This window comes from Protobothrops mucrosquamatus, unplaced genomic scaffold, assembly GCF_001527695.2.
Source record: "Protobothrops mucrosquamatus isolate PMUCROS unplaced genomic scaffold, P.Mucros_1.0 scaffold2850, whole genome shotgun sequence".
NCBI lineage: Eukaryota > Metazoa > Chordata > Lepidosauria > Squamata > Viperidae > Protobothrops > Protobothrops mucrosquamatus.
The window spans coordinates 41724-53740 of record NW_015388880.1 but is presented as its reverse complement, the minus strand read 5'-3'; positions in this window follow the sequence as shown (position 1 = coordinate 53740).

The following is a 12017-nucleotide window of genomic DNA, read 5'->3' as shown; positions in this document are numbered from 1 at the left end:
GTACTAAATAAATACAGCTTTCTTGCTTCTGACAAGGAGCCCTGACTGAGCACCCTTACAACTATTAAGGACTTTTGTCTTGAGCTAGCTCAGGGGTAGGCAATCTTGGCTCTTTTATGACTCGTAGACTTCAACTCCCAGAATTCCTGAGTCAGCACTGAGTCATAAAAGAGCCAAGGTTGCCTACCCCTGAACTAGATAAATGACAGGCCTCTGACTGGAATACAAAAATCAGTCGTATGCTTGATTGTTCTTTCTGAACCTGAGTGTTCTTTTTTTTCTTTCATACCCACCCACCCACCCACACTGTTTGAGTGTTGTATGCTGCCCATAGTAACTGTGGAGCTAGGTAACATTATAAATTTTATCTACTGTATACTGTAGTTTACTATACTGTACTGTAGTATACTGTACTATACTGGTAGTCCTTGGCTTACAACTACAGTTGAGCCCAAAATTTCTGTTGCTAAGCAAAGCAGATGTTAAGTGAATTTTGCCCCATTGTACGACCTTTCTTGCCACAGTTGTTAAGTGAATCACTGCAGTTGATAAGTTAATAACATTGTTGTTAAGTGAATCTGGCTTCCCCATTGACTTTGCTTGTCAGAAGGTAGCAAAAGTGACCATATGACCCCAGGACACTGCAACCGTCATAAATATGAGTCAGTTGCCAAGCATCTGAATTTTGATCATGTGACCATGGGGATGCTGCAATGGTCATAATTGTGAAAAATGGTCATAAGTCACTTTTTTCAGTGCGGTTGTAAGTTCAAATGGTCACAATTGTTGTAAGTTGAGGACCACCTGTGTACTGTACTGTGCTGTGCTGTGCTGTGCTGTGCTGTGCTGTGCTGTGCTGTGCTGTGCTGTGCTGTGCTGTGCTATGCTATGCTATGCTATACTATACTATGGAAATAATGGAAATAATTTTCCTTATGCTACCTCCATAAATTTAGATTCCAGATGAGATAGGCTTTGGACCTGATCTAGGTAGCTAATTTTTCTTTTCTTATGATGGAGTATCCTGAGGAGAATGACCTATTTTCTTCTCATTTTTCTTGAAAATTAACCCATTTTCTCAGAAAACTGATCTTAGATTCTGTTTTTAACAGAGTCAGGCATGATAAAGTTGCTTTAACAGGGGAGAAGGAAAGAATGCCAATTTTTAAAAGACCGGCAAAGATGGGCGGGGAGCTAAGTGGAACTTTCCACTCTGCTGTCCCTTCAGAAGGTTAAATACCATGAAGGCATGAGAGATTGGGGCCCTTAGCCAGAGCCAAGCATTCTCAGGAGCTTAGCACTACCAGCAGTTGCCAACCAGAAGTTCAGATTACCACTTCTACTTGTTTGCGGATATTAATATTTTTCCTCTTTTTCTTCCATTCCCACTGGCTAATTGATAGCTAGTTCTTTTCCAAACAAATTGAAAAAAAAATGGGCTTTGCCTTGTTTTAGCTATGGCTTTATCGTATTCCATCCAAGAGGAACCCAAGTGAGCTTGTCACCTATAGAAAAATTGGTAGACCAACAGGAAGAATTTACATAAATGCCGGTGCTTGTAGTTACAAAGTCAGTGGATGATATCCAATATTCTACCTATGAATAAGACATACCCCTTTCAAGGCCATCATTAGAGTAAGGCATGTTGGCTGGGGGATTCTGGGAGTTGAAGTCCATGCATCTTAAAGTTGCTGAGGTTGAGAAACACTGGTCTACTCTAGGACACAGAATTTGGCTATACTATTCATAGAATATGTCTGAAAGTGAATCTACAATATTTTAATTATCTTTTTGCCTTATATATGCCTATGAAACACACACACACACACACACACCTACATATAATTTGCTCTGGTACTGAAGGGATTTTATTGTGCTTATGATTTTAGTATGTTTAAGTTTGACATTAGCATTTATTTTACATATAGTAATCATTTTATATTGATACTTATAGTGTTATCATGTAATCATTGTTTTGTTATTTTGTAATCATTATTTTGTAGTTAATTGGTTGATCAGATGCTTTATATATATATTGGAAAAGTAAGGGCTTCATGCTTTAGGTATAGGTGATTGCTTATATGAAAAGAGCAAGGTAAGGGGAGGGGGGAAAGGAGTTACGGATGGAGCCTGGGTTGCTGTGTATGAGTCATCATCTAGGAATTATTTTTTTGTGCCATCTTATGCCTAGTACCAAGACCTGATCTTTTTGTTCTGGAAAGGTATAAAAGGTGGAAGACATCTTTTCTGGTTGTTGCCTTCATCTCTCTACCAGCCACGAAGAGAGATGGGGGTCNGCCCAATAAATAAAACCAATAACCCCAAAAAACAGAAAAACCTGGTCCACAGCCACACTCCCCTGATACAACCCACATGTTTTCTCCACACATGTCCACAGGCCGTTCCCACAAACAGGCAGATTACATTTATATTTGTTTAAGTAGTATTTTCTATGTTATGCTGTCATAAACCTCATATGGACACAATTTATTAAGTCTCATTGATGATGTTGGAGATGACACTTCCAGAGGTCCTTCTCAGCTCTTATTGGCCCCTTTCAGCTCCAGTAGGCATGTCTCCTTTCTTCCAGTCACTGTGCGCTGTTCCTCGTGGTCATTTTGGCTTGGCCTGCAGGTATGAGAAGTAGACCTGGAAAGATGGAAAGCAACAAATCAGGAAGGGAATAGGCAGCTTTGTAAACAAACTGCAGGTGGAAGGTCTGCAAGCAATCCATTCCCTCGTTCCTGTTCCCTCCCTAAAAATAAAAAAAATAAACCCAGAATAAGAGACACGGGATATGAATCTTGGGAAACACATATAAGTGCAATCAGATTCGTACTTGTTAAAAGCTTCTATTAAATTTTCTGCAATTGCTTGATTCTGCAATAAATACCTTGTCTAAGCTACCTCTCCGTTGAGACTCATTTCCCATAGGGGAGCTGAATTCCAAAACAAGGATTACCGGTATATGCAAGGGCCAACTATCTGAAAGCAGGAGAGATTGAATGCCAGGCATTCAGAAAGGGATCTACCTGAGTCATGCTTCAGAAATTAGCGGTCAGGCAATATGCAGGTTCTTTATATACATGTTTGTAGCCCCTTTTTTTTGAAGAACATTAGAAATGTGCCTAGAAAACAGGACTAGGACCCTCTTGGGAGATCTTTAGACTTGTATTACATAGACTTGTATTACATAGGAGATCTGGTTAAAACAGTAAAGAGTTCCATTCTGTTATCTGTGTGCTGCTGATTTGGTACTAAATAAATACAGCTTTCCTGCTTCTGACAAGGAGCCCTGACTGAGCACCCTTACAACTATTCCTGTCCACAAAGAGATTTATTTCATTTATCTCTATATAAATTATATTGAATTATATAAATTCACATCCATCCTTCTACTGCTTATATGCTATTCAAAAACTTGTTTAAAAGATATAAAGTATTTTAGAAAGTATTTCCTTCTAAGAATGACAAGACATCTTATTTTAGCATAAACTATATCTTACCTAGCTCAGAGGTAGGCAATCTTGGCTCTTTTATGACTCGTAGACTTCGACTCCCAGAATTCCTGAGTCAGCACTGAGTCATAAAAGAGCCATGGTTGCCTACCCCTGAACTAGATAAATGACAGGTCTCTGACTGGAATACAGAAATCAGTTGTATGCTTGATTGTTCTTTCTGAACATACCCACCCACCCACCCACCCACCCACACTGTTTTAGTGTTGTATGCTGCCCATAGTAACTGTGGAGCTAGGTAACATTATAAATTTGATCTATACTGTAGTTTACTATACTGTACTGTAGTGTAGTCTACTATACTGGTAGTCCTCGGCTTACAACTACAGTTGAGCCCAAAATTTCTGTTGCTAAGCAAAGCAGATATTAAGTGAATTTTGCCCCATTGTACGACCTTTCTTGCCACAGTTGTTAAGTGAATCACTGCAGTTGATAAGTTAATAACATTGTTGTTAAGTGAATCTGGCTTCCCCATTGACTTTGCTTGTCAGAAGGTGGCAAAAGTGACCATATGACCCCAGGACATTGCAACCGTCATAAATATGAGTCAGTTGCCAAGCATCTGAATTTTGATCATGTGACCATGGGGATGCTGCAATGTCATAATTGTGAAAAATGGTCATAAGTCACTTTTTTCAGTGCTGTTGTAAGTTCGAATGGTCACAATTGTTGTAAGTTGAGGACCACCTGTGTACTGTACTGTACTGTACTGTACTGTACTGTACTGTACTGTACTATACTATACTATACTATACTATACTATACTATACTATACTATACTATGGAAATAATGGAAATAATTTTCCTTATGCTACCCTCATAAATTTAGATTCCAGATGAGATAGGCTTTGGACCTGATCTAGGTAGCTAATTTTTCTTTTCTTATGATGGAGTATCCTGAGGAGAATTACCTATTTTCTTCTCATTTTTCTTGAAAATTAACCCATTTTCTCAGAAAACTGATCTTAGATTCTGTTTTTAACAGAGTCAGGTATGATAAAGTTGCTTTAACAAGGGAGAAGGAAAGAGTGCCAATTTTTAAAAGACCGGCAAAGATGGGCGGGGAGCTAAGTGGAACTTTCCACTCTGCTGTCCCTTCAGAAGGTTAAATACCATGAAGGCATGAGAGATTGGGGCCCTTAGCCAGAGCCAAGCATTCTCAGGAGCTTAGCACTAGCAGCAGTTGCCAACCAGAAGTTCAGATTACCACTTCTACTTGTTTGCGGATATTAATATTTTTCCTCTTTTTCTTCCATTCCCACTGGCTAATTGATAGCTAGTTCTTTTCCAAACAAATTGGGAAAAAAATGGGCTTTGCCTTGTTTTAGCTATGGCTTTATCGTATTCCATCCAAGAGGAACCCAAGTGAGCTTGTCACCTATAGAAAAATTGGTAGACCAACAGGAAGAATTTACATAAATGCCGGTGCTTGTAGTTACAAAGTCAGTGGATGATATCCAATATTCTACCTATGAATAAGACATACCCCTTTCAAGGCCATCATTAGAGTAAGGCATGTTGGCTGGGGGATTCTGGGAGTTGAAGTCCATGCATCTTAAAGTTGCTGAGGTTGAGAAACACTGGTCTACTCTAGGACACAGAATTTGGCTATACTATTCATAGAATATGTCTGAAAGTGAATCTACAATATTTTAATTATCTTTTTGCCTTATATATGCCTATGAAACACACACATACACACACACACACCTACATATAATTTGCTCTGGTACTGAAGGGATTTTATTGTGCTTATGATTTTAGTATGTTTAAGTTTGACATTAGCATTTATTTTACATATAGTAATCATTTTATATTGATACTTATAGTGTTATCATGTAATCATTGTTTTGTTATTTTGTAATCATTATTTTGTAGTTAATTGGTTGATCAGATGCTTTATATATATATTGGAAAAGTAAGGGCTTCATGCTTTAGGTATAGGTGATTGCTTATATGAAAAGAGCACAGTAAGGGGAGGGGGGAAAGGAGTTACGGATGGAGCCTGGGTTGCTGTGTGAGTCATCATCTAGGAATTATTTTTTTGTGCCATCTTATGCCTAGTACCAAGACCTGATCTTTTTGTTCTGGAAAGGTATAAAAGGTGGAAGACATCTTTTCTGGTTGTTGCCTTCATCTCTCTACCAGCCACGAAGAGAGATGGGGGTCACCCAACTCTATTTTGATCAAAATAAAAGTTGTTTGCTTGCTGAAACCTCGACTCAGGAGTTTCTTTGACTCTTTTAAATTCCTGAGTAATGCTGGGGCAGTTGTGAGGCTAAGTGGAAAACCTTACAGTACCTAAAATTCAAAGGTGGCTATCTATATATTGATCCCTGGCACGGAGTCTAATTAACTATTCATAATGGCACAGCAATGGAGTTCTGGTTTATGATCTGGAACAACTTTTGTTAAAAGGTTTCCATAGCCACAGAGCTAAGTCACAGAGCAAGCCTTTCTGTTTTGAACAAAACAGTTCCAACCAACACACATCCTTCTTCATAGGATGATTGGATTGCAAGAATTTGAACACCTACCTTTGTTGATCTTCAGCAGAGAATAGCTGTGGCATTAATTTACCAATGAAGAATCTAATATTAAAATAGATATCCGAAGAGCCCGAGTACAACTTCCCTTTGGTCAGGTATTTCTAACTTGTACTTCAGGCAGCAGGCCCCATCACACCTGAGATGCTTCCAGAGAAAATATGTGTTTATTCAACTTGATTCATGTCTGTGGTCTACGCAAGATACCAATCCCCATGCTGATCAGATGAGTAGCTGGTGCAAGAGCTGCATCAATGACATTAAATCCTTGCGCTAACTGGCATCTCTTTCATGATGAATTTCATCCCTCATATGCCCAATGAGAGCCACAAACATGTGAATGGAAAAGGGCAACAGTGAGCAGCCTGGAAGCGTGATGAACCATGTTTTAAAATTCAGCTCTGGATTATACAGGTAACTATAAAAGGTTAAGCAAATGAGAATAGGTGAGTTGAAAGGAGGGGGAGGGAAAGAGCCTTTGGTCCAAAGACAAGGACTGGATGCCAAGAAGGGAAGGCTTCCAGCCTAACAGTGAGGACAATTAACTGGTGGAACAGCTTGCCTTCAGAAATCGTGGGCGCTCCATCTCTGGAGATTTTTAAGAAAAGAGTGGACAGTCATTTGTCTGAAATGGTATAGGTTCTCCTGCTTGAGCAGGGGGCTGGACTAGAAGACCTTCAAGATCCCTTACAGATTCTATTCTATTCTATTCTATTCTATTCTATTCTATTCTATTCTATTCTATTCTATTCTATTCTATTGAGTGGTGTGATTCTCAGAAACCATGTAGCCTCTGTTTCCTCTCTTTTTGTTAATCTCTGTTATGGACTTACCTCTCTCCTAAAATATTCTTCCCTTTAAAAAGCTGTAGTGCAACCACGCTGAGGCTTATGTCAGCTTTGTCTTTCAGATCACTCCCTTGTGAAAAGCAGAAGAATTGCAGCACGTTTCTGTCTGTGGAGACCGCTCAACAAGAGACAAGAAGGCTGAGCCATTCCCAGGTTGCTTGTTATCCAGCATTCCTTAGAAGATAGGAAAGCCGGAACATTGTCTTCGAAGCAGAAGTTGAACCATACTTTGATAACAAACCAAACATGTTCTCAGATTTAAACAATGTTTGTCATGGATGGCAAGTAGTTTCTGGATCTTTATGATGGGCCAGACAACATGGCAAATCTTGAGGTTGAAGAACCAGGCGTGTTGATTGTGGTAGTTGTGAAAGTGAAATGTCTCTGTGTTAATAATTTGATAACCACATTCTTTTTCCAGTAACTGTCACCCAGAGCTAGCTGGCACAAGGGGGGGGGGGGGGGAGGAGCTATGTTTTAACAACTGATACACTACAGGAAAAGACATCATGTTAGACCTCTCTGGGAGAAGCGAGCAGAAGAGACAAGAGTTATGTCTAGTTTGAATTTAGGAGTTAGGAGCCAGTGTATGGGAAGAGTTCTCACAAGTGCAAAAATGGACTACTCACAAAGTTTGCAAACCAATCAAAATAATAATTCAAAAGAAAATGCCAGTTTTATTGTGGCTTCCAGTAAACTGACTCAGCTCATAAAGTAAGCACGTCATGAGTTCCGTCAGTTAGATCATATTCTGAAGAAATGCAAAACATAGATGTGGAAGTGCTGTAAACTAAAGCAGATGCTGTAGTTTCATTTTACTTCCCGAAAACTATGGGATCCGTGATTGCAAACCACGACTTCCAGTCATTGCAAAGAAAGATTGAGTTCATCCACTTTTTCTCTTCACACACCTCACTGTTCACCTGGGTTATCTGAGCGTTCTGCTCCAGTTCCCATTTAAATCCTGTTTCTGCCTTTTAGTTCAGGGGTATAACTTAAATCCCAAACTGTTACCCTTTGGGGCCAAATATGACTATTCTTAATAGTAGTAGTAGTAGTAGTAATAATAATAATAATAATAATAACAACAACAACAACAACAATAACAACAACAACATTGGAAGGGACCTTGGAGGTCATCTAGTCCAACCCCCTGCTCAGGCAAGAAACCCTATACCATTTCAGACAAATGGCTATCCAATCTCTTCTTAAAGACTTCCAGTGTTGGAGCATTCACCACTTCTGGAGGCAGGTTGTTCCACTGGTTAATTGTTCTAACTGTCAGAAAATTTCTCCTTAGTTCTAGGTTGCTTCTCTCCTTGATTAGTTTCCATCCGTTGCTTCTTGTCCTACCTTCAGGTGCTTTGGAGAATAGCTTGACTCCCTCTTCTTTGTGACAACCTCTCAGATATTGAAACACTGCTATCATGTCTTCATCCTTGCCAGTGAACCTTCTTGTTTCTTTTTTTAAAAATGGACAATTGTGGCAGGATATGAATCATGATCTATCAACCGATAACACATAATTTAGTTATTTGATACAATACAATTTGGAAAAGCAGTTTTGGCTGTCGGATATACCCATTCAAATCTGAACACATTTAATAAATCTCCAGCGTGCCTCCCCCCAAAAAATGGCACCCCATTTTTGAAGGATTCAGACTTGAGGACTACCAAACTGGTTTCTGTTGGGTCAAAGTATGGAAGATGGAAAGCAGAGGGAACTGAACCCTAACCGCAGCAGTTCTAAACCAAAAGTACACAGTCCAGCTTTCCTGCCTCTCAGCATGTCGAAGTCCCACGTAGAACTTTCAATCTCCCAGACAGCTTTATCGATGGGCTGTGGCTGTGGCCTGCCTTCACCCCTGCGGGCCGAAAAGATAAGCCTTCCCTTTTCCTTTGCAACCGATGTGCACCTGACGCAGCAGTTGTTTTTTTTTATCTTCTTCCTCTTCCCAGGCTGTGATGTTGTTTTCACTAGCAAACAGGCCCTTGGCACAGCATTAAAATGAGCCTTACAGAGAATGGTCTTGCCTTTCTTTGCTCTCTTGCAATACAATATGGAAACTGTGAGATAAGGCTGTGGAAATACGGGGGTGGAACTGTGAGATAAGCCTGCGTCATGCAGGGTTGGGGGAATAAAATTGGGGTGGCTAGGTCTTTTCAGTTACACCATCAAATCTAAAAAAAATTGGTCCTAAACATGAGCTTATAGGGGGAGTGGAGTTGAATGAATGTCAGAAATGCATAGCCTTCAACAGAAGGATCAACTTGTAGTCTAAGACAGGGGTGTCAAACTCAATTTCATTGAGGGCTGCATCAGCATTGCGGTTGTCCTCGGGGGGCTGGGTAGGTATGGCCAGGGTGGGCATGGCCTACTGGGTGGGCGTGGCTGGAGTGGGTGTGGCCTGCTGGGTGGGCATGGCCAGCTCTACATAGTTCGCGTCAAGGGTGCCTGTGGGGGCCTGGGCAGGAGTGGGACAGATCTGAGGGTCTCTCAAAGAAGGGGGTGGGGCCAGGGCAAGCGCCAAGGCATGGTCCACTGGAAGAGCCTGCCAAAACCCCTCCCCCGGAGCCCATCAAGCCGGATATGTGAAGCAGGCGAAGGCCATTTGCTGGCCACTTTCAGGCGATGGTGCATTTCTTCATTCCTCACAAAGGGCGACACCTCCCCAGCACGCACCCAGGGGGCGGGGCCAATGCGGCAGGGGCCGGTCCCTTGCTGTTTCTAGACAGCTTTGTGGAGCTAAGACTGAATGCGTTTCAGCATAGATGGCCACCACAAAATTGTACATTGGCTCCCAGGCAGCCTGGGCCAGGGCCAAGGCAGCGGGGGCCATTCCCTCACTGTTTCCAGGATGGCTTCGCGGGCCACATGAAACCACGTCGCGGGGCGCATCTGGCCCCAGGGCCTTGTGTTTGACATGTCTGGTCTAAGACATCATGAATACAACAAGTTGGAGAAGGCTGAATTCCCTGCACAGTTTTGTAATAGTCAAAGCTTTCTCCTATTTTGGACCTGTTTACAAATCTGCTTTGTTGCAAACAGATCCTTGAAGTGGAATTTTCCCATTCTGTCTCCAAAGTTGCCTTCAGGCTGCTGACAGTTGATACTCATTTGCTTCGAACTCAGTATCTCATGAATTATCAACTAGCAGCTAGGAATCTAACCTGCAATTTATAGTGACATGTAGCACAGAGGCTGGTGCTGGAAATAGGATTAGAGAGCTGTCATCCAGAAAGATGCCAGGCCTAGAATACGGACATTGGTTTTGATTATATATTCCTCCGACATTCTCCCTCTAGCTCCACGTATTCTCTTGGCACAAGGTATGGGCAACGATGTGGTTGCAGCTACGTAAGCTGAAATGAGCTCCCTCCCGAATATGCAATAGGAATTATTGGTGCCAAAAATACCTGAAGTGTCCACAGGAGAGATGGTAGCCCTTCATCCATTCTGCTAAGACAGTGATGGCGAACCTTTTAGAGACCGAGTGCCCAAACTGCAACCCAAAACCCACTTATGCATCGTCGGGTGCCGGGTGGGTGTGGCCCATTGGCTGGGTGTGGCCCATTGGGTGGGTGTGGCCCATTGGGTGGGTGTGGCCCATTGGGTGGGCGTGGCTGTGGTGGTAACGGCAGACTGGGTGGGACTAAAAAGTTCAATCAATCAATTCCAACTTTGCAAGATCTTTTTTTTCCCACGAGAAGTTGAAATTGATTGATTAAACCTTTTTTTTTTTTTGCACATGGCACTGGAGGCCTAAAGCGAAAAGGTTTTATAAAACCCAGCTGAAGGCCTAGGACTGGGGCAATGGCGCGCGTGCCCACAGAGAGGGCTCTGAGTGCCGCCTCTGGCACCCGTGCCATAGGTTTGCCATCACTGTGCTAAGATATTGAATAATGGAACTAAATAGTAATAAACGCTTGTGCTCTTTTAGCCATTCCTACCATCTTTAGCCAAAACATTCATTAATGCTGAAGTGCTTCGTGAAATCATAAAGCAAACAAAATCCAAAAGCATTCTCTTCTCCTTCCCACTTCCCAGTTTCAGAAACTCTGGAGGGCATGGTCCTTTTCAGCTCCAGAATTGTTTCCCAAAGTACAGAGCAATTGTCCCACAGGCTCTGCTCCCAGTCAGAACCCAGGACAACCATCCCTGGTGCTGGTAGGATGCTGATTCCATGATTCAGTCTTCGTCCCTCCTTTCTAACAGCTTGTGTGAGTCCTAGAGACAATTTGTGCCACCTGGATTCTTGTGTGATAAAAGCTAGACTTTATTTAAGCAATCACATTCTGTACTCCCACCCACAGACTCATGGTGCTTAATTCTGAAAACTAAGATGCAGTTGTTATATAATTGGCATTCTGAATACATAGGAACTGAGAAAAAAACAACAACAAAAAGAAAAACCTCAGGACAAGAAACAAAAAAGAACAGTAATCTTGTATTTTCAAGAATCCTCCATGATGCCATTTGCCAATCTCCGAGTCCTACTTGGATGGAAATGAATTTGACTCTCCACTCATCCCTTCTGTTTTAATACAAACACTGCTGTACTTTATATAGTTTCAAAAAAGATACTGAATTACATCGTGAAGGTATAGAATTCCATCAAACCTGCTGTTTTCTGAAATCCTTCCTTTTGGACAGCACTTTTTGTCTAAATGCATTGATTAAAAGAAGGCAAGAGCTGTGGGCTGGGGCAGGTGCATCATCCAGAGGCACAGCAGTCTCCACCACTCCCATCTGGGAGCCACTGAACTGACATGCAACATCCAATTTTCATGACAAGCATCAAAAAAGAGTTGGTGACTTCCAGCCTTTGGACACTGTATTCTGTGAATTCTGACATGAAGAACTGAGTTATTCATGAGCAAGAAATCAGGGCCTAGACTTTCAGATGAAAGATATTTCAAAATGGCATCTGAGTGGACTTGAGTGAGTCCCTTGCCTCGAGCAAAACTCACATCACCCACCAGTTCCAAATGAAGAGGAAGGGTTAGTTGTGCAAACATAAAAAAAACAACTAAAAGAGGATGCACCTTGTGGAAAAATACAACATCTATTTTGCACAGATAAGATTTCACAGGCATAACACAAA